The sequence below is a fragment of the Taeniopygia guttata genome, chromosome 1 (assembly GCF_048771995.1).
Source record: "Taeniopygia guttata chromosome 1, bTaeGut7.mat, whole genome shotgun sequence".
NCBI lineage: Eukaryota > Metazoa > Chordata > Aves > Passeriformes > Estrildidae > Taeniopygia > Taeniopygia guttata.
In genome coordinates this window covers 51,463,448-51,490,633 of record NC_133024.1, presented here as the reverse complement: position 1 = coordinate 51,490,633, position 27,186 = coordinate 51,463,448, and the positions used below count along the sequence as shown (strand labels likewise).

Genomic DNA, 27,186 nt, shown 5'->3' with positions numbered 1-27,186 from the left:
TTTTTCTGTATCAATAATTGCACGTTATTGCCTCATAATAACCCTGGCTTTCTTCTCTTGTTAGTATTCTACATGACAGCACTGTAACATACCATAATTATATTCTATTCAGTTTTTTTTCAAATAGTCAAATTTGTAGTTAGGTTAGTTCAGTATATGCAGGCAAATATGCAAAAGTTCTTCTTTTTGAAATTATTGCAAAAAAAATCCTGAATTTTTGTATAGTGTGAGCTGATATGCCTTGTGGGAAGAAACTAAGAGCTTTGTTGTTTACATAAATAAATGACATTTTTGACTGTTAGGAGGATAATCTGAAGAACTGAAAAGGCATTTATGGGCACAGACTAGAGCATGCCCTGATCCTGGAAATTGTTCTTGGTTCTTCACCAGGGTCCCAAATTAATATACAAATATTTCCCTAACTCAGGAAATATTAATGAAGAATTAAAATTATTAAGATACCAAAAAAATCTTAGATCAGCATCAATATCATTAAACCTATATTATCAGCTCATGTTTATATAAAGTAAAAAAAGTGTAAACCTAATCTGGTTCATCTGTTTTTTATTGTCTTTTTGTAATCATATATTCATAGGTAAATTTTAGTATCTAGGAACTTAATACTTGTAGTAATGCTAATGGCTGACAATTATAATCATAGTCAGTTTAGAAATAATGTGGTAAATTCATACATAAATGAGTCTCCTTTATATAGACAAGTTCCAGTTTATAAACAAGAGGACAAATAAACAGTGTAATGAAGTGACCTTAACATTCTTTTTATGAGAACAGCCAGACTATGATATCTCCTAACTTGAAACCGAGTGCTTTGTGCAGTGTATCATACTCTATGATATACTTACAATTCTTGGTTCATTATTGTTAAAAAGAATTATTTAAACAAATACCTAACTTATTACATATGTCAGTTGTTAGCAGACTGAGTGTGCCAAAAAAGATTATGAGTACAAGTTAATTTATCTGTAAATTTAGTACTCCTGGTTTCTGGACTGTGTCTTGAAAAAAATATCAGAGACAAAATGTCTTAGAGTTTTCTGAAGATAGTTGTCTCTCCAGAGGTAGGGTTCAGGGCAAATCTAGGAGATAAAGAAATTAGTTATTTCTAACTAGTATTGCATTGAATGTAATCTATATTTACATTCAATAATAGAAAACATTAAGTTTATACCTCTAAGTAATAGATTTTGTACTTTATAAAATTCCAGAATTTTAAGTTCTATGTGATGGGGATTTGAGAGATCAAGACCAAAAACCTATGGATTTGGTGTTCCCAGATTATGAGCCTATATAAGGCAATGTAGAATCATAGTTGTAGAGTTTCTTCTGTGGAGGAAGACCACATAATATATTGTCATCTTTTCCATGCTGTGTAAGAACTTGCAATGGAGCTTACAAGACTGAGCAGTGATGACTTGGGTGAAGCCAGGAACAAATTGGTTTCACATCTATTGCTAATAAAAGGTGATTTCTTATTATTCAGTCATTCTCATTTTTCAAAATTTCCTCAGAGTAATCTGATAATATGGTATAATATGACCAGTCTCATCCATGTTATCAAATGCTCTTTCCTTATATTAGTCTCTTTATATATAATTTTCAAACAGTGTGGCATATAAAAAAAATATGTGTTTAATCTCATTGGTAGCTTAACTTAAATGAGTTTAGAATTCCTTGGGGAATATAAAACATTTCATCAGGTCTATTTTTTTTTCAGGGAAGAAACTTGCTGATTTATTTATAATATTAAAAACAAATTTAAGTTTCCTCTAATTATTAGGAATTCTTTATCTTCTCTAAGGGAACAAAAAAAGAAAAAAGATATAATTTAATAATAGAAGAGAAAATTAGTATAAAGAATAACCATACTAAATGTAAGACATTATTGGAAAAAAAACTGGGAAATTTATCCACAATTTTGATATTTTCAGGTTGCTAAAATTATCTGTATTTTCTATTTGGAAATGCATAGGAAATGGAAACAGGAATGGGAAAAAATGGTTATGAATTTTTCCTAAATAATACAGACTAGAGAATCTGGGAGAGAAAAAAAAGCATACGTTCTAGTATATATTTATCTAAACTTTTTAAGAAGTACCACCTACACTGTAGCTACAGTACAGAATAGTTTAAAACTGTTATATAAGAGTCAAGTTATTCAAATGAAAAATAAGTGATTAAAAACTGTTTTTGTAATATCTGCAATGTAATTACCCTCCCTGGATTATTAAAGTCCGACGATATTTTTGGATATTCTTTTGGAATCAATTTATTAATTAAAAAATTAGGCCAGCTCCACTGACCTAATTAACTCTAATAAAACCAACTAGGTCACAATTAAGATTCTCCTTTCACATAGGTATTTTCTGTCTCTTTAGTGCCATTTGTAACTTAAGTCTGGAGGGGTAGTATGATTAATTCTTTCATACTCTTTGTCTATTGCTGTGTCGCCTGAGCTGCTTATGTAAAATAACGTGAGTCCCACAGCTAACAAAAACCAGGGGCAAAATACTTGAAATGCCAAATCTAGCATCTGTATTATTCATGGCATTTGTGGTCTCTGTGGGGAAACAAAATCTGTGCTAAATAATGTGAAGAATCTTATAATCCTCATTGTACTGTCACTGCATCTTCCAGGGAAACAGAAAGGTTACTAGTTAACAAGAACTGAGCTTCCAGAATTTGTCAGCTGTCAGGTTGGGAAGCATGGATTATACCTGTGTTATTGGGCGGGTTTGCTGTACTGAACAGAGTCACATTTAAAAAAATCCAGCCCTGTCTGCAGAACAGAAAAAAAAATTAGTGTGTTACTTCCTGATGAAATGAAAGCAGTATCTCTGTACAAGCATAAAGAGCGCTAGAGCAAGACCGGGTTAATCTTTTGGCTTAGGTTTATAGTTAAAAAAATCTTATTGGACTAGGATGCTGAGGTGTACAAACAGCACTCCACAGAAAACTCCAGGGTGGTTATGGTAAGCTGTGTTTGTCTGGGGTTCCACTACAGTTCATTAATGGGGGGAAGATCATGAAGGTGATCTTTCACCCAACTTAGGCCTCTACTTTAAGAGGGGATAAGACTCTTTATTTATATGCTTATTTACCTTTGCTTTCTGAGAGACCTAAAGTAGCCTAGATGAGAAGTCTAATCTTTTAGATAGTTATTATAAGTTAAGAAGGCTATAGGAAGTTAATAATGAGAGTAAATTAATCATGCTTGTTACAGTCTGACCATTCCTTGTACAGAAGAAATCTAGGATAAATAAAATAACACAATAACCCTAAGAGAGAAACCTAAGGGAAAACAGGCAATTCAGAAAGACTTAGCTAGAAAGCCTTAGTTATGGAAAGAAATTTTGAGAGAATCCTTTAGCTTCCAGAAGTCACGTCAAAAATCTTTCTGTCAAGTTGTTAGGTGACTCAGATAATTCCAAATAGCAAAATAGTGATCACCTGGTCATTATATCTTGTATGACAGCAAAAATAACAGTTGAAATAAGATCTCATAGGACATTTTACATAGGCCCTAAATGTTGCTGTTTCCAAGAGTTTTACTAGAAGAAAATGAAAAGGTATAGGAGTAGATTACACGGAAAAGCCCTGTTGGTAACAATGCCACATAACACCTCGCTTGGCCAAATATGACTGTAACACTGTGGCAGTAATGATCACCTTTTTATATTATGTATTTTGTAAACTATTTTCCTCCTCTAGCATTCACAAAGATGATTGTGGTGTGAATACTACATTCTTCTAAGGACATTTAATATAATTAAAACCTCCAATGAATGAATTGAACCTGGTTTTGCCAGACTGATTCTAATTGTTCCACATTCTTATCTGTTTATTTACATTTTTACTTATTTCAGAAACAGGTATTATAAATAAATTCAAGATAATGCATGACTTAACAGCACTAAATCACCACATAATAAATAATTATGACCACAATTGGGAAAAAAATTGAAAAGGAGCCTTCCTTTTTTGATCACAAATCAAAAATATTATAAAGAATTTTAATTCTCTGAAGAGTACCTTATATGGTTTTCTTATATTTTTCTGCCTAATAAAAGATAGGTAGAGAACGATCACAGCTACTTAGATGGAAATTCTTGTTTCATATGTGCACATATCCTCTGACTGCTATTTGTCCACGACTACCTTACTACATTACAATTCAGATACAGCAAGTCACAAATGATTGCCCATAAATTATAATAAAATAGGTCACTTAACATGTAACTTTTAGTGTAATACCTGAGTTGTCTGGTGAGACCACCTGACATCCAATTTGAATTGTATATGGTTTTTCCATTATCTAAGAACAACCACATTCTCCAGATAGTTGTTGAATGTGGTTTAGGTTTGTACAAGATTAGAAATCATTACAAATGAAAGTTTTCTCTTTGTAAAATTGTAAAATTCCTTATTTCTTCATGAGAAATGAATGAAAAGTGCTTTCTGAACATAATGCTTTTAAAAGGGTAGAAAAATAAGAAAAATAGTGTCATCATCCTATGTTGTAACAACAGAAGTTTTATCAGCTACACAAATCTCTATGTCTGCTTCTAAAAATATTATTCTTGTTACTATGGAACTTAAATGACTCTTATTTTAGTGCTTATATGTGTGATCTTCACTGTGTGAAATGAGAATTTCTCATGGTGGAGCAAGTCTAATGTAAATTTACTAAATGTACCTAACAGCAAACAAAGTAAAACAATGCATCGAGAGATGTTCTAAAACTTAGTGGAATTTGAGACAATAATTTGAACTTTTGTATTTTTTGTTTACTATCTTTGGTATATTTTTATTGATTTTCTGTATCACAGAAGAAACTGCTTTTCTCTTATGCTTTATAATAAAAATTATATTTGTATTTTACTTGAAGAAAGAGCAAAACTTTTTCACAAAACCAGCCAGTACAGAGTGACACTGGATTTTTTTATATTTTATTTATTTATTTATCCTTTTTTATTTAACCAAACTATGAGGAATCAGGTCAGCAGTCCTCTGCAATCCACTTAAGAACTTGAAAAAAAATTGGAAAACCGAGGCTACTCAAAGCTTCTTCTGTGGACAGAGAATGCAATAAACAGTTGCTCACTTCAGGAGGAAAAATCCAGCATGTCTTGGAAATTTGATTAGTCTATAAATATTCCCAAAATTTTGCTTTTAATATGATGGATACACTTGCAAGCCTTTATATGCTAAAAACCTCAGAGATTCTGGGCAATTAACTCTTTTAGAGAAAAACTGCAGAGATTAGTAATTGCTTACCCAGATGACTAAGAACCTTAATTAAGGCATAAGGAGTTAGATGTTTCCAGAATTTGTCATTTAGGTTGATAAAAAGTGCCTTTGAAACATGTTCATTGTTCACTGCATGGGAACACTAAGTGTAGAATAGAAATCATGACTTCTGTGGCAACTTGTTGTCAGTGTCATGCAGATTTAAAATGCAAGGATTGTGCCTGTTGAAGAAGGGCTGTCTACCTATTACAAACAAGGATCCATAAGCTTGTCCCTCCCTGCAAGATGTGTATATGGCTTCTTAACATGACAGTTCATGGTGGGTTGAACATGAGTCAGCAGTGCCCTGGCAGCCAGGAGGGCCAGCCCTGTCCTGGAGGTCATCAGGCACAGCATCACCAGCTGGGCAAGGGAGGGGATTGTCCCACTCTGGTCTGCACTGGGGTGGCCTCACCAAGCCAAGCTCAAGAAGTGTTTGCACAATGGTCTCAGGCACATGGTGTGATTTTTGCAGGGCCAGGAGCTGGACTCGATGATCCCTGTGGATCCCTTCTAACTCAATTTATTCTATTATTGTATGTTCTCCAAGGAAAAGATTGATTTAAAAACTTATAAAAAGCGTCAATCCTTTAGAATGATCCAGGGCGATTAATTATTGAAAAGAAAATTCTTCTGTTCCTGCTGCTTCTTGAGATGTACAGAATTTAAACATTAACTTTTTTTTTTCTCAAATAAGAGTGATGGATGTAATAGCTGCATATTGCAATTAAGTTACTTTAGTATAGCTAAGGAATTAAATCTCACTAGAATCTTATATCTGACATTTTCTGAATCTATGAACTTACCTTTACTAGACACTACTCTGAGTTAGTAATCTGAGCAAGAACATTTGAGATTGGTGATTTAACTGGAGATTTTTCTTTTTTTTTTTTTTATTTTTTTGCTAATTTCACACTGACTGAGACTACATGACATACTATTCTGCTTCTAGAGTAGATGTCATTAATTTCAGCTCTCCACATGTTTAAAGAAAACACTTCTTCATTTTGTATTAAAGATTTACTGTTCCTCAGGATGGTTACATGCAGACTGCCACAGTGAGGAACACTGTATCTGACAAAGTGAATGTATTCTTCTTTTACAATCAGTGAAAAGGAATAAGCAATTGAAGAACATAGCATCCTGACATATACAATCAGCAGAAATCAGATTGACTCATTATTAGGAGGTCTTTCTTCATTGGCCATAAGTGTCATTTTTCAATATTCTGAAATAACTAAAGTATGATGCGTAAAATTGCTGAGGAGGTTCAAGGGAGAAAGAAGAGCTATACAAACATACTGCATTAGGCACGAGATTTACTTTTCTCTTACAAAATGTATATTTGAATGGTTTGGGATTTTTTTTTTTTGGTTAAAAGTCATGTCTGGTTCCTAAGAAACTATAAACCTGAATTAATAAACTATAAACCTGAAATAATATGTTTTTATGCAGACAGTGGTGCTCAAAGTTTTGAAAATTAAATCCACCTTTGCAGTGTCATGTGCCTTTGTGTGAAACCTTCTATATATAAATTCAAACCTTTTCCTTCAAGACATTATTTTTTATTAACCAGTCACTTAAATTTAAAATTAGTAATTTTATTTCTGGGGAAGATCTTGCATTCATTTTTCCACTTATAGAAAAGACTCAGTAACTTCCACCATTTTACCATTTCTCAGATGAGTGACAGCAAATAGGTTCCTGCAGATGAGTGAAGACACCACGTTGCATAAGAATGTGAAATAAGAAACCATTCAATGATTAAGAGCCATAAGAAGTACGTTAAGCACCATGCAATTTAATACTTTCTTTATAGCAGATAATAGATGCTATCAGGAAGAGTGTTGGAACACAAAGCTGTGGTGTAGGAAGCGCAAAATATCACTTCCTTTAACAAATCTTGCAATTCATGCCTGTTTTTCTTTTTTGAACTTATCTGATGACTTTTGTGGTTCATATAAGATTTTGCCATCTGCTACATTCTATAAAAATCAGTTCCACAGCTTAACAATGCATGGAGTTGAAAAGAATGTCCCTCTTCTTGTGTTGTCAACTTGTCTGCAATAAGTTGAAGGGATGACTTAAGTTGCTCACAAAGGCATTTATGTCTGGGAAGAGGAGAGAACACTGCTTCCCTTTTTGAAGCTGTTGGAAGAAAACAAAGTAGTAGCTCTACAAAACATTTGTGTTATAATTTTAGGAGTTTTCTCCATAAATAGAAAATATTACAATAGACATTGGAAAGTAGCTATACCTGTATAACTTTTCCTTGAAAACAAATGCCTTTTTTTTAAGACCAGATAGTTAAAAAAAATCAAGAAAAAACCTTCTTAAAAATTAAAGAGGTCTTAATAAGTTTGTTATCTTGTGCAGATAATAGAAAATGTTATGGGTAGTTGATGGAATAAAATGTAGAATTAAAGACTGATTAAAAAAAATACGGAAAATGCAGATAGTATGGTACTTTCTTATGAGGAATACATTTAGAAATCACAACCACAGTAATCTGAAAACACCAATGTAAATGTGTAGAAGCAAATAATGCTGTTCAAGTTCATTGAAGTAATTTTTAATCCATGCAGTATATAGAGTTTTCTTGTACCATTCCATCATTAATATTTTTTGACAAAATACATTCATTTCAATAATAATGTATAAATATGTGTAATTTAATAGTTGTGATATTCAGTGCCACAAAAGGAGAAAATATATATTGTTGTTTAAAAATGTATATGTATGGTGTGTTGTCACTTTGGCTGAAGCATTGGCAAAAAGGCTTTGCTTTAGCACTTGCTTTTAATAAATTACAGACATTATTATAGTGAAGCGAAAACAATGTTCATGCTTTTGCTCCTGTTCATTCACCTTACAATACAGAAGCTGTATTTTTTTTCTTCATGTGTTGCGGGCAGTTTTCCAAGTAGAAGAGCTCTAAATCTTTGCCTGTCCCGTAAATATGTGAACATAAACAGTGATTTATTGCAATTTAGTTCCTGTTTTGGTGGAGGAGGTTTATGGTGCTGAGAAAACTCATTAATCTAATTCACAGCTCATAGTATAAACATAACCTTTACAATATATAACAGCAGAAATTATGTGTAGTATGATTTACTGTTTGTGTTTTTGATGGAGAAAGAAGTGCACACTTGCTTTGCCACTTCCAGTTTTAGTACTCATTGATTAGGTTGAAGAATAAATATGAAACTGCTATAAATAACAATTTATGTGCATTTAGTTTCTGCTGGTTTCAATTTTAATAAAAATACAAAAATTTAGAGGTTGTGAGAACAGCTTACTGGGAGCCAAACAAGCAACTTTAAAAAGCGTATCACAGACAGAATTGCTATTAACCTGTTCATTTTTTACAACACTAAATCTACTTAAAAGACAGATTTCTGAAGTTCTTTCCTGAAAATTTGCAAAACACAGAAAAAGAGATTAAGTAACTGTATTGTAGTAGCATTAAATTACCCTTTAGGACTTATATAGTTAGATATGCATATTTTATTAGGTTTCATACACTCACTGAAGTGGAAAACCTCAATTTTGAATCTTGAGACGCTGTTAATATAATAATTGTAATATATTCATATCATGCAATGCTATTAGACGTTTACCTATGCTTCCACTGAATTTTAAGAGAAAGCTGTGATGCTTGAAAAATCAGTGCATTTTTGGTTAAGTGATCAAAAGGACTATCAAATTTTGGGGTTTCTATTTTCACTCACTATGCAGAAAATCTTGAATACCAATCACTCCTATAATTATGAAATCACAAAATTTTTTAATATAGGTTCTGGTATATTGTTAATATGTTTATTGTACTTTAACTAATAATATTGTAGAGAATAATTTGCAAAATGTGTATGTGATGCCATTGGAATGTGATATGGTTTGATATATTTAGTTGAGGTCTTTTGAATAAGTTACAATTTATATAAAGTTAAAATATGTTATCAAAAACTCTTAACCAATCAAAGCATAGTTCTTTTAAGGAGCCATCTTCTCTGTAAGACAGTATTTTAATACAGAATTCATGAAAGTGAAGCTTATATAATATATATGCTTTCGTTAATAATTCTGATATACTGATATATTATTGCTACTAATAATCTTAAAATAAGGTGTTTTACTATTCAGAAATTATGAGAAAGCTAAGAATCATTACAGTGATAAAATATAGTGTAAAAATGTGATTTTAATATTGTAAATGAAGCTTCAATTTACATTCACTAAAATTACAATAGAAATTCCTATTGGAAAGATTTTATTATTGAAATATTATATGAATTAAAGGTGATTCAAATACTCTATAATTCCTTCAAACTGGAATCAAATATTGCTGGCTAGAATCTATTTTATAAAGAATGTTGATCACTTATAGTTCATCTTTCATCTGAGATCATTGGTTGTCTTCTTGTGACTGGAATTTATTTCTGAGTCACATCTTTGCATTTGTAAGATGTATGGAAGGAAATTACATTTCTTTACATACTGCTTCAAAGTTTTTCCCAATTCCTTTCTTTTTTATGGTGACACTTTCTGTATAATACAAGAAGCTAAACAGTCTGCTAGTGTAGTAGATATTGAAGCAATGTAGCTATAATATGCTATTTTATTTGAAATGTGTACATTAATTTCTAACTTAGCTTTTATTGGTTACTCACCTTTTGTTCCAAGCTGTGAAAGAAAGAAACAAATGAGAGCTATCCCTTCAACAATTGCTAGGAGGAGAATACTGTGATGTCTCTAGTCACATCAGAAGAACAGTGATATTCTTCAAGAAAGTATAACTAAAAAAGGTGGAAAAATTAAGGACAAGGACACATTTTTAAAAATTATTTTGTGACTTATTCATTTGAAATACTATTTTTTTATATGCTTGCGTATTCATATTTTTTTGAGTACTGAGTAATGTATTATTCCAAAAGTTAAGCAGACCATGTTTGCATGACTCTGGGTAAAATCTCTACACAATACGAGGACACTGATGACACATAATTCTTAAAAAATTAGAGTAACAAGTTGTTTTAACCTGAAATTCAGTAGAATTTTTAATATATTTTCCCTAGAACCTATTTTAATTTTCCTTGTTAAAGCTGCATGGTGGAATACATAAACTCTTTTATTTGTTTTAGTTAATTTTTTACAATATATTTAACTATCCTAAAGTGATGATCAAAGGAGGCCTTTAAGAATATTATTACAGATATTCTACAATCTATCTCTGGGGCTAAAAATTTTTCATTTCTTCAAGCAATGGCAGAAGAGCCCATTACTAATTCTGGATAAAAAATATTGAGTTTTGATGGACTTGGGTAATAGAGAGCAGTTGACCATATTACAGAAATGTGAATCATAAAAGTGAAATGCTTGGCAATGTTTGTTTAAGATTTAAAACATAAGGGCCTTATACTGACCCTAAATTGTATAATCAATAATAATGTATGAACAATGATGTAGTAATGCTGAGAGTTCTGATAAGGAATTACAACACCCTGATTGAAGCAGTCTAGCTAATAAGAAAACGTTTTCTTGAATGCTAAATCTACTGAGTGAACAATCAAAACTGAACACTGCCACACTTCAAAGAAGTGTTTTATATAAAGAAAGCCAGTCTAAATCTAACTTAGTGAATTATTCTAATAATATTCATAAATCCATAAATCAACTCATATAGTGAACAAATTTGCAAGTAGGTTTCCCCAATACATGAAAATTAAAAGAATACAATTCACTTACAGCTTTGGTAAATCAGGCCCAGGCCTAATAATTCAAACCTGAAGACAAATTATTATGTTCAATGGAAAACATTTGTATGACAGGTAAGTACCATTTAATGTAATCCTACCCAAATCTATTCCCATCATTCACAAATTCATGAGTGAAAATACTCAAGCTGAAGACACTTTAGAGCATATATGCCAATAATATGTTCCAATGTTACGTGGATCAATGTGTCTCACATATATTGTCTGTCACAGTGTCCTTCTGGACAAAATGTCCAACATCCAGTTAGGCAAGTCCATATACATTGGGTGAACCTTTGGCTGATGGGTTGGGCTCAAAGCATTCTAGTAAATGTGGTTATGCTGGGCTGGCAACCCATCACCGGTGGGGTCCCCCAGAACCCAATTTTAGGGCCAGTGCTCTTTAATTTTTTTCATAAAAGATCTGGTGAAGGAATCATATGTATATTGAGTAAGTTTGCTGGTGAGTTTGAGGGTTTTACTGGGTGGTCTGGACAGACTAGAGAGCTGTGCAATTGTCAAATGTATGAAATTTAACAAGAGCAAGTGCTGGATTCTCCACCTGAGGAGGGGTAATTCTGGTTAAATGTACAGATTGGGAGACAAGAGGCTGGAGAAAAGCCTTGCAGAAAGAGACTGGGCAGATTGGGTTCTGCTGTGACCTGGGGGTCTTAAGGACAGTATAGCTGGCTGGTCAAAGAAGGCAATTGTTCTTCTCTACTATGCATTCTTACATTGCCACCTCCACTACTTTGTGTGGTTTTTGACCACCCCAAGCCCTCTGAGAATCTGCGATGGGGCTGGAGTTGTTTAGCCTACAGAAAAGGAGGCTCAGGAGAGACCTTACAACTACCTGAAAGGAGGTTGTAGCCAGGTGGGGATTGGCCTCTTCTGTCAGGTAATAAGTGATAGGATGAGAGGGAATGGCTGCAAGTACTGCAGGGAAGGTTTGAAATTAAATATTATGAAACATTTTTTCACTGAGAGGGTTACCAAGCATTGGAAGAGACTCCCCAGAGAAGTGGTTTAAAAGGTCTTTAGATATGGCACTTAGGAACGGGCACTTAGGAATATGGCACTTTAGTCATGGATTTCACACAGGTTCACAGTTGGACTTGATGATCTTAGAGGTCTTTTTCAACCTGAAAGATTGATTAAAATATGACAAGCTTCACCCAAGCAGGTGGGACAAACCTGTCTTTGCAAAGACAGGAGTTTTTTAGGGCTAAAGAATACCTGAAATCAGTCTACTAGTTAATTTTTAATACAAATGTCTCTGATGGTTTAAGAATCAGAGGTAATAAAATGAAGACATAAAATGAAGTTAAAACTTCTAAGAAATAAAAGTTTTTTTTATCAAGTGAGTCGTGATACCTCTTTTCAAAGAACTGTTGAAAAGGTTATTTCCCTAGGTTCTTCTCCTATGAGCAAACTAGAGCACAATGAACATTCATGCTCTCTAAAGTATGCTGATTTGCTTTACTCTTTAACATTACCCTGATTGTTTCATATAAATATTTTCTATTAAAAGAAACAGGGGCGTGTGACACTTATGCTACATCAACCCCTTAAAAAATTAAAATACTTGACAGGAATTTTTGATGGACTCAAAACTTCCATCAAAGAAATATACAGCATTCTTTTTTGGATCATGATATTCATATATCCTAAGAAAGGCATACTGTGGGTTTAATTGAACAGCATTTAGGAGTAATTCTAAAGGATCACCAACTGTGTCTTCACAACTCTAGCTCTAGGTGGGAACATCGTGTAGGAGTATAGATTTATCTTTTGAAGGTGCCTAAGTTGCTTCACTAAATAAAGAGCCCAGATCTCTCTAGCTCTGAATATTCACTAGAAGCTGATACTCTTGCAGTGTTACATCACTCCTTTTATGTCAACATGGACTGAAAATAGGATATTCAGATTATTTAATTCAGAAACTCTTTGAAATAATGAGATATAATCAATATGGGTTTGTTTGGTCCCATTTCTGTCCTTTCAGTATCTGAAGGCCACTTTTTATGCATTTTTCCTCTCCTAGAGTGTTGGAATGCAAGCTCGACTCTAGAGTTTAACTCTTATATAAGCTTTCAACATTTTACTTGGAGGGAGATTAAGTTAATGTATTCCTAGACAGGTGAACATTGGTTTAAGCTAGTTGTATAAACATTCCCAAGGAGAGGGATAAAAGGACCATTCATTCTAACTGAAGGTAGATATATGAGCAGATGACTAGTTTTATTTCTGCATGTCCAGAGCACAATCCTGACTTTTAGTTATACACTTAATGCTGCTTCAGTGAGCAGCTTCTATTTATTTCAAATTAAATACTTCAGATCTCCTGACCTCCCACATTAGTTTCTCATGCTCTTCTAGATCTATTCTAAACTACAGCTTCATCGTCCTAGATTTTTCCAAGAAAAATTCAAAGGAAGGAGCAGAAAACACCTTCTTAATTGGTTCTGGTTTTTTTTTTTTTTTTTTTTTTTTTTTTTTTTTTTTTTTTTTATTAGAGCAAGATGTCAGCTTCTCCTTTTGTTAGTCAGAGATTCACCAGTATTTCAGGCTGAGCTGAATTTTTCCTTTTCCCTCCTGCCAATAGCTGCAATAGAAGATTCTGCAAAGGATACATTCTGCTTGAGGTAGGCTCCCCTTCCTATGCCATGTACCCATGCTGAGAAGGCATAAATCCACCTGACTACATTTTACCTTAGAGGAAGACTATGGAAGGGACATTTTTGTCTCACTAATAATAGACTAGGAGTTGATAAGGCTCCAGTAACTCTCAGTTGCTCTTCCACAAAATATGAAAGACCTTCCTTGAAGAGGTCAGAGACATTGTAGAATAAAGTACAGGAAGATATCTGTAGACACTATTTCCACACCTTGCCTGAAAGAGTTCACAATGTATATATTTCTGCACAATATGAACACCGTAAGCCTATCTGCAATGCTGGGGAAGGATAATTCCATGTAAAGGCAATCCTCCTGAAAGTAGGAATCTTCTTTATCTTCCCATTCTGAATCTGAAAGCAGATGCAGCCTTGATCTAGATTATGGGCTTGTACAGCAATAGGAATGGCAAATTAATCTCATGATGAATCACCTCTGTGTCTGGAATTTGGTAGGAATGGTAATAACAATGCGTATAAACTTGGGTTGTGTCTGTTCCTTTAATTTCCTGGATGCAAAGTACTCGTTTTCATAGAGAAGTGCTGTTTTCTTGTAAATAATCTCTTACTAACTGGAAACGTTTCCAGACTGCTCAGCTTCATCTCTAGACTGTAAGGATAGCTTTGTGGGTTGACTCCTGCTGCTGTTTCTTGATTAAGGTTGCAGTGTATCAATACCTTTTTCTGTTGGAAACCAAGAAGCTGTAATGGACAATTGTCTACCTATCTCCAAGATCCCTGCTGTTGTCCTTGAAGAGAAAGTTTGACTTCAAAAATAAATTCCTAGTACTCTCAGAATAATTTTCCATTTCAGAAGAAATGTGGTAGTATTACTGGGACACATATAACTACTTGTTTATTCTTGACATTGTAGTCTTATGTATTGTTAATGGTAGAAAGCTGTGTATGGTAGGTCAGGTAATTTCTTCACCTGTCTACTTAGTTTTCTTTCTCATCCATTATCTTTGTTTCTCCTCTTTTCACCTTTGGATAGCTGATCTCTGCAAAGAAAGAGGCCCATATAGCTCATTATTTCATGTTTTCCTCCTCACAGATGGTAACCCCACCTGCAGATCTGCCCTTTTTATGCCATTACTAACTTCATGCTCTGTTTAAACTCTGTTATGTTTGCAACCAGGTCACCTGCTGAGGGAATGGATACTTCTGACAAGACCCAATCTCCTATTGAGTAAATGGGCTACAGACGCAGAGGCCAAATTATTATTAAGTTTTAGCATAATTGTAATTATAAGTTGAGTGTTTCATTGTAATACAGCTGTTGAGGCTTTAATGCATCCCTGTAATGTGCTTTATTAATAAGCTGCATAGAACTGCTGACTTTACAATTTTCTGTATCACATTTATGATAACAAAAGAGGATATGAAAATGAATTCACTACGGGAGACCTACTGTGTTAGTTACTATGATTCACAAGTTTATTATGGTAATAAAGCAACATGAGACAATAACATTTGGAACTGAAATACACTAATGATGCTTCATATTGTTCCAAAAACATTATGCAAAAGTGGTAAAAAGTGTTATGACTTGCAGATAGTCAAATTCAGCAGATGTCACACAAAAGTGAGAAAGACAGTAATGTTAGCCCCTGAATCATTTGATGCTTCCTTCCAAATCTTCCAAAGTTAAGAGAATGTTTAAGTTGGTTGGCTGATTGACTGGTTAGTTGGCAACAAAAGAGGATTTTTATTAACTTTTACCAATTTCACTCAAATCAATATTTGAGTGACAGACAATGTGATCTTATCTGCAGTAGAGGTTTTCATATTAGTATGTTAATTTTAGTGCTATAGACCTGCATGCAGTGTACAGAGGGGTAGTAGTAAATAAGTCTTGCAGCAAAGCATGCTGTGACTTGTAAAATATGTCCTGTTACTGAAGACTGGAGAGTACAATATGCATTACGTGTGCTGAAGAATGATAAGCATGATGAGAATAATGGAAAAATCATAATTTAAAGTAAGATTTTAAAAAATTATAAAAAGTCACTATCTCAGAACACAAGAACACTAAGGCTATTTAATGATAAAAAAGGTATCTTGTGCAAAAAATATCTTAAAAATTCTTTATCATAAACTGTATTGAACAGATTGTTGTAGGAAATTTGCAAAGTCAAGAAAAGAAGAGAAATTGAAATGGAATATTTACCTGACAGTGGTAGACATAGAATCTGGTGTCCCTACATGCCACTTAAAATATGAGGAGAAGCATAGTTCAACTGTTTTCGGCAACTACTTAAAACAGTAAGTACTTTAATTCATTGGACATCTACTCAAGTACCTAATTTTCATTATTCTGAAAATGTTTTATGTACTTATTTTTGTTTGCCAACATGTTTGAGATGTGATTTTTTTTCCTGAGATGGACAATTTTTCTCTAATTTTAAAATTTAATATCAAACTACAGTTAGATGGCTATTTAAAAAGGAAAAGGGGTTCTGTAGACAAATTTGAAACTATGAGTCCTGAATAATTAGGATTCCTCTGTATGTACTATTAATCAGGCTATCCTCTCTGGTTGGTCTTGTGGTGTATGCACACAGGACTGAACTGTGGCCTGATGTTAACAAAAAGAAAGTAGGACAAAACTCCATGCAATTGTGGTTACCCACTTTTGACTTTATGGAAATTATTAAGTCTTAGAAGAACCTCAATAAATGAATGCATAATATAGTAGATTATTAGGCAAAAAGTGCTTTTCTCCACTCTTTTATTGAAGAGGATTATATGGACTGAGTTCCAAGAAGCTTGAGGTGGAAATTTCCTGTAATTTTCCTGTAGTACAAATAGCTAGATAGCTGATCTAATTAACTGAGTTTCTGAGTTTCCTTTTGAAAAGATATAATTTGAAGATTTCATACACATTGTCATGCTTTAACCTCAGTTGGCAGCTCAACTCCACACACCCACTTACTAGCAGGATTAGGGAGAGGATCAGAAGACTGAAAGTGAGAAAAATCTTGGGTTAATCTGTTAATCTTAATAGGTAAAATACAAGCCATGTGATCAAGCAAAGCAAAGCAAGAAATGAATTCACTGTTTCCAATGGCCAGGCAGGTGTCCAGCCATCTCCAGGAAAGCAGGGCTCTGAGCATTCTTCTCTTTCTTCTTCTTTCCCTATCTTTATCTGTTGAGCATGACTCCATATGGTCTGGAATATACCTTTGATCAGTTGAGGTCTATGTCTTCTCCACACTTTGTGTGTACCTCCAGCCTCTTCACTGGTGGGGTGGCGCAAGAAGCAGAAAAGGCCTTGGCTCTGTGTAAGCCTTGCTCAGCAATAACAAGCAGGTCCATTATCAATGGTTTTCAGCACAAATCCAAAACACAACCCTATAACAAATACTCTGAAGAAAATTAACTACTCTTCCCCAGCCAAAATCAGCACATATATTTAATAAAAAAAAAGGCAGCTGCCTTATCTGGATGGACTGTAAGGCTGTCTGCTTGTCTTCAGAGGAGTTCCTCCTTTGACTCAACAAAGTCCTTTATGTTAGATAAGCTGAATTACCTCCATGGGCCAAATTACTAAAATCTTGGTGAAGTAGTTGTTTAACAACACGCCTAAATTAAGATGCCATGGAAGACTATTTAGTCTTATACTAGCTGGGCTGGAAGGAGCCTTTAAAAGGTTCCTGCAATAAACACAGACATATTCAACTAGAACATGTTTTTCAAAGTGCTGTTCAAATTGACCTTAAATGTTTCCAGGAATGGGACAACTCTAATGTCTGTGGATAATCTGTTCTGGTGTTTGACAACAGCCACTGTAAAAAAAAAAAAAAAAAAAATTTTCCCTACATCTTGTCTAAATCTGCCTTATTTTAGTTTAAAATCATTACCCCTTATTCTAGTTTGACAGGACATGAGAAAAAAATTGTCCCCATCTTGCTTATAAGCCCCATTAAACCACTGAAAACCTGCATAGGTCCCTCCAAAGCCTTGTTCACTGTAGTGGTCACTCCATGATTAAAGGCCACTGGGTGGGTCAGGCAGGGCTTGCCCTTGGTAAAGACATGCTTATTGTCTCGAATCATAACCTTGTGCCTTAGCATAGACTCCAGGAGGTTCTGTTCCCAGCCACAGAGGTGAGGCTGTAAGGATGCTATTTCCCAAGCTCCCCATTTCCACTCTTATTCAAAATGCATGTAATCTTGAACTAATTGTCAAATGAACATTATAAGATGCAATGGCCCATCCTTCATAGTGCTGATCAGTTTGAAATCTGGTGAGTCTCAAAGTATTCTACTATTCTTAGACACTTTTTCTTCATTGATTATAGAGCAATTCACAGCATCAAAAGCAAGAAGAAATAAGAACTGGAAAAGAAGACTGGAGTCTTGAAAAATTTCGCTAGACTCAAAAGTATTTGGATATGTGGAAGATTTAAAGTTCACTTGAAATATGTAATAAATGGGTGGCAGCAGAAAAGAAGACATTTAGAGGCAGTCATATTTCTAAAGCAGCTATTTCTGAAGCATTACCTGATTTTAATACTGCTCAGTTAATTCAAGCAGAGGAGACTAACTCTATAACTATTAAAGATATGAGAGGTACTTAGCTTCATGTAAAATAAATGGAAAGGTGCTTTTAATAGAGTTTATTAAAGGAAAGCAGAGAGACATTTGTAATGCATCTATGAATGAGATCTCTTATTGCAATTTGGGGGAGTAATTGGAATCCCCTATTATAAAATAGAAATAGAAGGAAAATTTAAAAATAGGACAAACAAACATTAAAAGAACCTTACCAAAAACAAATTCAAGATAACAAAATAAGAAGAATTTGCTAAGCAAAGGAAATTACCCAAAAAAACTGAATATGATGGAAAATGGATAGGATTTTCAAACTGTTGGAGAATGTACTATGAAGAATGATATTAAAATAGAAAGATATGGGAAATTAAAAACTAGAGTCCATTCAGAGAGCTGCATAGCAGAGAACAAAGCCAACTCATCACATTTGGGAAAAAAAAAAAAATCACGAAATTATTATGACCATTAGAGATTGCAAGTATCAAAACAGAATGTGCATTATTTACCAGGAGGATAAACTATTATTGATCTAGAAGACCTGTTCCTAAATTATTATCACACTGAGAGAATGGATAAAAGCTATATAGGAACTGTAGTAATTTGAGTGATACAGAAGGCACTGTGGTGCTTGAAATAAAATTAGTACTGTTAAAGAGATCCATAAGTAACAAAAATGAGACAGGATAATTATTTGGGTCTTAACCAGATTATTTTGTCCACAAACCTAATTATATGTTTGTACAAATATATGTGCCAGTATATGGGAAAATTGTCTCTTTTTTTAATTTTTACAAGGACAGTACCACTAATGATTAGGTTATACCTAGTCACTCATTTGACTTCAACATAAATGAAAAAAAATGAAAAAAAAAAATACTACTGAATATGCAGATAGCACAGAGGAAAATTCTGGAAAAGCTCACCATACTCTGAAATAGAGCTTAAAGAGGACATTTTGTTTTAATATTGATATCAGAGATTGAAGAGGAAATGTATAATAACTTGATGTAGATTATTATTGTTAAACCATAAGAAAAATGCAAAATAATGGAAAAATGAATAAGAAAGCTAGGTACTTGTGCTTATAGATAGGCTCGAGAAAGAAAATACCTTGAAATTTACTTTTTCATTTAACTGCAGTGAGAAACAATTTTTGAGAGCTGGCTGATGCCAGGTAATTTGATTTACTATCGTAGTTCTGGCATATGACCATATAAAATTAGAGCTCCTGTTTGCGCATACTGTATGGTTTCTTGGAAAGTGCCATTTCCTCTGACTGCTGTCTGATGTTCAGCTCTTCTTGCATATCACTGGGAAATGCAGCAGATTTATTTTATTGCGTAGATATAGATAATTTTTGCACAGATGATATTTTGTTCTGAAAAGTGTCAGTAAAGTGGCCAGGGACTCCAGCTAAACTTGGAGAGAAGTATAGCTTCTGGATTTAATCTAAACAAAAAACAAAAAACCAAAACAACCAAACCAAAACAAAAAAAACCCAAAAACAACAACAACAACAAAAAAACAGGCAAGGAAAAAATTAAGCTTTTGTTATTCAAAATATACCTAGGAAGAAATTAAGATATAAGAGAAGATTGTTGGCATGCCTGCTATAGCAGAGAAGAAAAGATAACTCCAGAGTACTACAGTGCAAATTTGCCCAATAAAGATGATATACAAATTCTAATAAAAATGTACAGGGATAAAATCAATTTTAAAATTTTATTTATTTATACTATTTTATAGCATTAAGTCATTGTTTGAAAATGAACTTTAGCCATTTAGAACAGTTCTGATAAACAAAAAAATGATATGTGTTGGCTGTATTCTAGTAAATGTATCTTTGCAGCTTTTCTGGTGGCAGATTAGTTGCCTGGTAATTTTTTACAATACACCTGAATTTCTGTTTGGACTGCACTGCCTTATTCATAGTAATAAATGCATGGTAAAAAAGCTTGTGTTTCATCATGGTTGTTCTAAATGACAATGATTATTTAAACAACTACATTCTATTCTGTTCATATAAAGAAGATAAATCTGTTCTTAGAGTTAGGTGGGAAAATCTTTAATTCTAGGGGGAATTTGGTAGCTCAAATTGACTGTAAGCTGCTTACTGACCCTTTCTGTGATTCATTTCTGAATTTCTAATTGTGTTGACAACTATCTTCCCCTACAGATGTACAGATTTCTACCCTAAATGTACGGATCGGACAGATTCTGTATTTCTAATTCCAATTTCTGGAACAATATTGAACTATTTTTCAAAAGGTGTGACAACTCTCTGAAAAACCTAGAAAACTCCTTGTACAGTGCTTGTTTTTCTTTCAGGATTTTTGGTCACAGGCACACAAAAAATACAGTAAAGTTCCATTTAAAATACTGATTTGTAATCTTTGTTTTTAACTTTCAGGTAAATAGTTGCATATTTTCCAAGGTGTTTTTCAGATCACCTTGATATATCTTATTGCCTGAAAAATTAGAATTAGTTCATTAAGAGAAAGTCAAGATATTAGGCAAAATCATCAGCAGGTCATTGACCATTTCCCCTTTGATTATGGGAGCTTCGTTGTCCTCGTGTTCCTGTTTTCCTGCTCAGGAAGCAGGGTAGCTGGAGAGCAACTGGTGTTACTATTAAAGACCAAGTCAAAGAAAATTTTTCCTCGTCCCTTATCACTGTCTTTTTCCACACTCCCAATAAAGGATGGAGATTCTTCTTTGCCCTCCTTTTGCTACTAATCTATTTGTAGAAAAATTTTTACAGTCTTTTATAGACGTTGCCAGATTAATTCTTCTTTGAGCTTTGGCCCTTTCAATTTTCTCCCTGCATATCCTCATAATATCCTTGTAATCATCCTGAGCTGCCTGCCTCTTCTTCTGAAGGTCATAAATGTACCTTTTTTCCCCCTGAGTTCCAGCCAGGTTGGTCTTCTCCATTGGCTCATCTTTTGGCACAAGGTGATGGCCTACTCTGGTCCCTTTAATATTTCCTTCTTGACGATTGTCCAACCTTCCCAGGCTACTTTGCTCTTCAGCATTTCTTTCCAAGGGACTCTCTCAACCAGTCTCCTAAGCAGTCCAAAACTTGCCCACCTGGAAGTCAAACACTTTTATTGTCTTTTTTGACAAGAAAGTATCAGTCAGATCCTTAATAATGATGATACAGCATTCAGTATTTTTAAACTATGTGTCTTGTAAAAGAAAGTATTTAAAACATTTTAATGTCATTGGTTACTAGTTAATATTGCATACCTTAAAATATTGTTGTGAGAAACCGTAACTGGTTTATATAGCTGGATTATATTTTCCTTTCTGCTGAGACTCATATTGGGTCCCAACAGCCAAAACTCATACACTAAGTAAAGCATTCTGCTGAAAAACTTAGCTTCTTGTGATTTGTAAAGAAAAATTCACCATTTTCAAGGCTAAATAAATGCAATTATGAGGTATAAAGTATCTATATCTTTAAAGATATTTAGGATTCAGTCTTGAGTTACAAAACTCATGACTCTAAATTTCTTCCTGTGAAACCAGGAGACCTAGGATATTTAAGAAAGCTTAGTAAAATAATCTTATATTTGTCTTTAAGCAGCTGCATTGAAATAAGAAGTTAGCTGCATGCAGGTTATAAGTGATGAAGCGTCTTCTTCTGCCTGAGAAAAAATAAGAAATACTGAGACTTGTCAGAGTTTTTGTTATAACAAAGGCTGCAATGGTAAACTAAATGGCAGTTTGTAAATAACTTTGTTAGAATCAAATTGCCTAGGAAAATGAAATAAATTTTAAAAAACATCTTACCTTGTACCCTGTGGTTCTTGAAGAGAATTGTGATCTTTGATTCCTGTTTTACATGTCAGAACCCTGACTTATGAGTCATGCAAGTGTGTCACAATATCTTACCATATGTTGAGATATGTTAGAACTATAAAAGTGTGAATGATCAAGCATTCACTTGAGATGACTATAGAAGACATGTTATAGTGGCAATATCTGTCAACTTGGTTTTCATTCCTGTCTCTAAAATAAAAAAATATAATTCTTTGACATTTTTAAAGAAAAGATACTAAAGCTCTGCTGGGTTTTGAGGGCTTTTTGAAATTTCTTTTTTTTTCTTGGTTGTATAAGAAATTGAAAAATCACTGAAAAGTGAAAGGGAAGAATTCATGTTTTTTTTTTTTTATTTTTTAAATTCCATGGCATGATTATTGTAGTTACAGGAACTATCTATAAATGTCAAATGACAGAAAATAGCCTTCTGTTTTGTACATTAAAAAGTCAAAACGTTTGCTTTCAATATATATGGGTTGTATATTTGATTAAGAAAAACAAAAAATCTATTTCAAAGACCTCTTAGCTGGAAATTCTTGCCAGAAAAGCTCTTCAGTGGAAGTATTTAATGGTATTTCCTCAAAAGAAATAGCCAAACTGAATTCCCAGTTTGTTGTATCAAATGTGTAGCTAATATTTTCCTCATTTGAAGAAAATAGAATATATTAGTATATGGGAATATTATATCCTACCAGACAATAACAGAATTTCAAAAAAAATACGTTTTTTAGTTGTTGTCCTATAGTTGCCTTTTTTCAAAATAAACATTTTCTTTTTACAAGCACTTTTTCTGTAGTAGGTGATTTCCCAGGTAGTAGAAACAGACATATATTTAATTTCTGATCTCTGAAACAAGCAACTGTTATCATATGGAGAACAGCCTCTCAAAATAAACATATTGATTCAGCATGAAAGGTGTCTTACTCTAACACACATTTCTGTGCAGAATAAAATTGCACACAATGACAGTAGCTAAGATGAAATTGCTGCTTAATTATGAACATTCTTTGTGTGTTATAATTTAAACAGGAGAGTTAATAAGGCTGAGTACAGCAGCACTGTGGCCAATATAAGAAAATCCTTGTTTATTTTAAATAAACTCTTGTTTATTTAAATAAACTACTAAATGGGGCTAGATAGCGATAATTTGAAATATCTCAAAACCATTGATCTATTCAGATTTCTGAGAACCACATTTACTGGCTTTGTTTTGTGACACAGACATTTTTTTGAACACCAGCCAGGTTCCAGAAGTATAGCTTTAAACCTTATAGACAGGTGATTTTATTCATCACCTCAGTCAGTGTTATTGAAATTTCATACTGAGAAGAGTCAGGTCAATAATTACTGTGTTTCTTTGAGGATGTCTGTTAACTGTCCCAGTCAAAGCCATAAATAGATGGATTAACTGCTTGTCTAGTTACTCATCTATGCTTTTTAATTGTATGGTTTAGAAAGGACACTGATATAATACCTGGAATATTTGATCCTCAAAAAAACAGCCTCTTCAAGACTGGACCCTCAATTATTTATGGCTTACATACTAAGCATATTCAATGGTTTAATTTAAGATTATTTTTCAGCTGGATGAAGAGGTGTGAAAAGAGAATAAGGAGTTGTCTTTTTTTTTTTTCTCTTGTTCTGTCACAAGGCTTTTTTCTATAACCTATCAGCTATTTCATAGACTTTGAGGAGAGGCAAGAGTTCATTACACCTTTAATACTCAGTTGTAGAGCATCCAGAACTTGTTTATAAAACACAGGTGTATAAAGAAAATAAGATACATATCTCCCTTTGGTGTATCACACTCTCTTTGCCTTAATTTCTTCTAAAATAGCCTGATTTAGAAAGTAATAGATCTATCTTTAAAATGTATTTGCATATAAATGACAATATAGAAATATAAATTTCTTCAAGAATCAAGGAGAATCAGATGCAAACCATTAATCAAAAATAATAATACACATTTTATTTTATTTATTCCATTAAATATTCATTGGATGGTAACAGTTTATTGCTATTACTTAGCCAAATTAGATTCAAATAGATGGCCAAGAGGTCATTGCCTTCAAAACCCACAATAATACTTTCAGGCATTCATTCCCAGAGGAGCACTTAAAACTGAGCTTTAGTTTATTACTGTGATAAGATAAGTTTTAGAGAGCTAACATGGGAAAGGGGCTGTAATAACCTCCTGGCATGTCTAAAGACCATGAACTAACACTATTCCACAGCAGAGTACTGAAGAATTTTTCTATTATTTAGCATAACATTGAAAATAGTTGAATATCTGGTTCTGAGACAAAATATTTTCAATCTTCTCCTCTTTACTCTGTAGCTTTTTATTTGTCCGAACCACAGTCAGATTTCTTGGTTTTATTCAGCTTTAACTTCTGTATTTTAATTGTAATGTGTTCATTATTAGTACTTGGGCAATTATACTGCAGCTTTCATTTGGGTTAAGGACTCACACTGTGTAAGACAAAGCTGGAAAAACAGCTATTTTCCGTCTCTACCAATGCAATAAATAAGATACTAAGTGTCCCCTTTTTCTTGACACCTTTTTCTTTTTTTTTTTCTTTTTTCTTTTTTAAGAATAAGCTAAGAAAGCAGTCCTATCCTAATGGGAAGAATACAAAATCAGATCATTGTGAATTTTTGAGTGACTGCTCTATTGACCCATAACATATTCACTAACATTAACTAGGCCAAGTGTCACACAAAGCAGTTTCAAGCTTTCTGGGTTCTATGCTCCTTTTTCACTTGTTAACCACCTCTGAAACTCAGAGCTCCATTTGGAGGAGAATGCTTGACTGTTGGAAGTATTGTCCTCATGAATCAGAAGCTATTCAAAATGTGGATGTTTAATATTCTGAGATAATCTCAAGCTGCCTCAACTGGTCTCAAGAGGGCTGTTATCGTTTAAGATATCAGTGTCATAATGCCAAACTTGATCTAGGGAGGCACAGTGAGGTCAGAACACCAGAGCAGTGGCATGAGTCATTGTTGAAATGATGCCTACGTGGCTGCTATGCTTAAATGTCCCACTTTTTGTGGCTGTACAGTGACTATCAACAGTGCAAAATCCTACTTACACAGTAGAACATAACTATTTAATAAGCAGTGCTGCTGCTAATTTTGAAATAAGTGATTTAGGAGTACTAGGTTAGATTAAGAAGTTGTTCTTTCAACACCCTTGAGAACATAATGGAGATAAAACTCTTATGTGGGAAATGAAGTTATGTAGATGTATTGAAGGCTGGAAATGAGATATGAGATCTTAACTTGATCTAGTTTATGCTGTGTAGGTGGTTTTGTCATAGATATCTTGTATCTGAATTTTTCAAGTATTATGGATTTTCTCTTTCACGCTCCAGCAGTAGAAATATTTATGAATACTATGTTATATTCACACTTATATCTAGAAAAAATTCAAAGTTCTGTGTATTTCTGTTAGAGAAAACAAAGATGTTACCTGCATCTCGCACTTTGAGGAGACATGGGAATTTTTTCAGTTCCTGGGAGAGATGATTGTACAGCCATTCAGCCTTCAGAAGAGTTACAAATTTTCTCATCAATTAGCCAAAGTAACTGAAATTTCATGAGACCCATCAGATTTCTCATTCTAATTTGGTCACTAACTTTGCTTATATTAGTATCTTAAACATTGTTCTAAATTCCAAGTTAGTGATATGGCATGATGACAAAGTATTAAAAAATTAGCATGTTCATATGGTCAGTTTCTTCCCTAGTTTTTCTCCAGGGCATTGCTCCATTGACTGTACAAATTACACTCATGCTCTCTTACTCCTGGGTTCTCTGTGTTCTGAGAGAGCTAGCTGTCTCTGGAGTAAAATTTGAGAGGTTTAAATGACAGCTTTCAATAGTGACTCATAGACATCATCTGTGTACTTGAGAGATGTTAGATATACTGGGTATGTATCATGTTCTTCTTTTTGGCCTGGGAAAACCTCTACAACTACTCAGAAACTCTGTCTATACATTCACTAGCTCTTCAGTTTACATTGTAACTGGGAAGAAAACAAGATTCTTTACCCAGCTTTGTATTTTCAGATAAAGTAAAAAGAACAAATTAAAAGTTAATATTATTAATCTTGTATTGTTGTGCCTGAGATGAGATGAGATGAGATGAGATGAGATGAGATGAGATGAGATGAGATGGATTGTATAGAATACTGACATGCAATTGAAACCAAGAAGACAGTGGAAGAAGTACTTTGGCTGTATGAACAACCATTTTAATATGGTGTACTCCAGGAAGCACTTTGAATACTGCATTCAAAAACCTTATTATGGATTTACAGCATTTGAAAGATGAAACCTGATCCATTCAAATAAAGATAAGAATATGTATGAATAGCACTTTGGCAATTCAAGACATTTGGGAGATGACAAACTTTATTTGGATTTGATAGGGTTTCTTTTTTTCTCCTATTTCTACTTTGGGGTTATTTGTAAGATAAAGTTTTTTTTTCTCCTATTTCTACTATGGGGCTATTTGTAAGAGAAAAGAGCTGAAAAGATAAATTTAATACTGATTTTTTTTTCAAGACCATTTATTCTGTATTAATGTGACCCCATGCTGCTGTCATGGCCAGTGAGACCTATTATCACATGCTGAATATTATTTGTAAAAGTTACAGCTACCTGGGGGTAGCATTAATTATAGCAAGCAATTTAACCTCAGACAAGATAAAAATCAATTGGTAAAGCTTGAATGGAAGCCACATGGCTGCTTTTTAATTCATATTAGAAAAACAGAATTGGTCTTCCTAGAGCTAGGTACTAACCATATATTTTTAAAAGAAAATGGTATGCTTTTAAAAACTCTTTCTCTATTTCTGAAATACTAAACAATGGCCAGAATAATTTCTGGAGCGTTAGGCACAAAAGGTATCCCTGCCTTTGTAATCCCCACCCTGAGGGATGAGACATAGCCTTTGTAAGGTATCTTACTACAATTCGGAGTTAACTGTACTGCAACTGTTACTGTAGTTCCACTTCAATAATAAAGTAATTGATTATTTAACTGGTTTAGAGAGTTAAGCT

At 33.6% G+C, this 27,186-nt stretch overlaps 1 long non-coding RNA gene across 2 annotated transcripts in view; it reads left to right on the top strand.

Moving 5' to 3' along the window:
* Positions 1 to 13,323: 13,323 nt before the first annotated feature.
* The window catches only part of LOC140683953 (uncharacterized), a 160,914-nt gene continuing 147,051 nt past the window's right edge, over positions 13,324 to 27,186 (top strand). Inside the window, exons 1-3 of one of the 2 annotated variants that reach the window (XR_012055644.1) lie at positions 13,324 to 13,705; positions 15,847 to 16,000; positions 18,039 to 19,930. This is a non-coding gene — a long non-coding RNA (uncharacterized lncRNA). Of the gene's footprint in view, positions 13,706 to 15,846; positions 16,001 to 18,038; positions 19,931 to 27,186 lie in introns of those variants that run through there. The other variant, XR_012055645.1, reaches the window with a different exon arrangement.